The 2,061-nt window shown below is 41.6% G+C and overlaps 1 protein-coding gene across 1 annotated transcript in view; it reads right to left on the bottom strand.

Moving 5' to 3' along the window:
• LOC109920827 (pleckstrin homology-like domain family B member 1) overlaps positions 1–2,061 on the bottom strand; it is a 132,289-nt gene that overhangs the window by 1,127 nt on the left and 129,101 nt on the right. The gene's annotated exons all lie outside the window — the stretch shown is intronic.

Below are 2,061 nucleotides of genomic sequence, written 5' to 3'. Positions count from 1 at the left end.
ACTAAAGTCAATGCCAGGTACTGCAGACAGAGTGCATTAAATGGAGCCAGACATCTCAAACTTCCAACAAATGAAACCCAAGGTACAGTGTTTTTAATTTGACTACAGAACAAACCTATGTTGATTGGTCAATATTAGAGGAGAACATTTGTATTTGTTGCAGAATATCGGAGGGATAGGTTTGTGTTTCATACAGAATGTCAGAGGCAACGGTCCCTGGTTATTGGAGAAGATCAGAGGGACAAACATAGAAACATAGAAGATAGGAACTGGAGTAGGCCATTCAACGATCGAGCCTGCTTTGCCATTTATTATGATCATGATTGATTGTCCAACTCAGTACCTTGTTGCTGCTTTCTGCACTTTAATCCATTTAGCTCTAAGAACTATTTGTAATTCTTTCACATTCAACATTTTGGCCTCAACTGCTTTCTGTGGCAGAGAATTCCACATGCTCCCAGTCTCTAGGTGAAGAAATTTCTCCCCCTCATCTCAGTCCTGAATGCATTACCCAATATTTTTAGGCTGTGACCCCAGGTTCTGGACTGCCCTGGTCATTGGGAACATCCATCCTGCATTTTCCCTGTCTAGACTTGTTAGAATTTTGCAGAACTCCCTCCATAGTCTATGTTTGTTGGAGAATGTCGGATACAAGGTTCTGTGTTTGTTGGGAAATATCAGAGGCACAAGTCTGTTTATTTTTAACGGTGACAAGCTACAGACTTTTTGTCACATTTTCAAACACAACTGAATAATTCTCATTCCGAATAACTGATGTTTTATGGATCTGACTTTGGTTGACAGGTAAATCTGTTGCAGCAAGACACTGGATGATCATTCAAAGTCACTTTTCCCCCCACCTCATCAGAAAACCATACAACAGTGACTGGCACAGAAATTCACACGGTTCATCATGCGATGTAACTGACCCTGCCTCAAATTTCGTGCCCTATTTAGAGCTTGAGTGCATGCTCACAATATTGCCAAGCAAGTACGAAAGCTCAGAACCATTTTTGCTTTATAAAAGGACTGCCAAATGTAATTTAAAGTAAAGAGTAAAAGTGTTCCAATATTTTCCGACAACACTTAACATTTTATACAGATGAATGACATAGTCCATTAAACATTTTGTGGGAGCACTACATTAATTTTTTTAAAAGCTTGAAGTGTGAGTCACAGCTCTATATCATTCTGACGCATGCACTCCCATTGCTCTATTAGCATTGAGCACTCAGTCCTTCAGACTTGACAACCATGCCGGGTCATCTGTCTGTACACACAGCATGTTAAAACATCTTCACAACTGCAGTTACTCCCTGAGCCAGTGCACAGATTACAAACAAATAGGTTTGCTCGGTAGAAAACCATCAATACTTTGGAAACAAAAGGTTGGCACCACAGAAAGGGAGCATCGAACTATGTGGAAATGAACATTTCTCAAGGACCAGCACCTTCTCACTTTCCACCTGCCCTCTATATTTTTCTATTCATTTTCAAAGTAAGGAGTTGAAGATTATCAAATCAACCATGACCTCATTGAATGGCGGAGCACATTTGTGGGGTAAATGGCCTTCCCCTCCTATGTTTTTATGATCTTATAGTGTCAATGCCCTTGAGAAGGTGGTGGTGAGCTGTCTTCCTAAACTGATGTAGCTCTTGGGGTGTAGGGATACCCACAGTGCTGATAGGGAAGGTGTATAAAGATTTTGACCCAGCTACCATGTGATTACACTCCAAATTTGCCAGAATTGTAACATTTCTCTAAAGTGACCCATTGCAAACCCATCACCACGGTCTTGTCAGGGTGACTGCATCTGGACTATGGATTGCCTTCCAGCAATGCTAATGAGTAAGGAATGGCCAATCTCTTGGTAACTGGTGCAAGTATTGGAGAGTCTATTGCTGGGTTCGTGTGGCCAATCTGACATGAACCAAGACAAAGTTAACTCTCAGACTCTGACAGGAAAGATGAGATGGCAGGAGCATCATCCCATAGCCTGGTCTGGATCAAATCACAGAGACAGTCAGACTGCCTGTGTACTGACCAGTCCCTCTATAATC

Source organism: Rhincodon typus, chromosome 32 (genome assembly GCF_021869965.1).
Source record: "Rhincodon typus isolate 14 chromosome 32, sRhiTyp1.1, whole genome shotgun sequence".
Classification (NCBI taxonomy): Eukaryota; Metazoa; Chordata; class Chondrichthyes; order Orectolobiformes; family Rhincodontidae; genus Rhincodon; species Rhincodon typus.
This window is presented reverse-complemented; position numbering and strand designations above follow the sequence as displayed.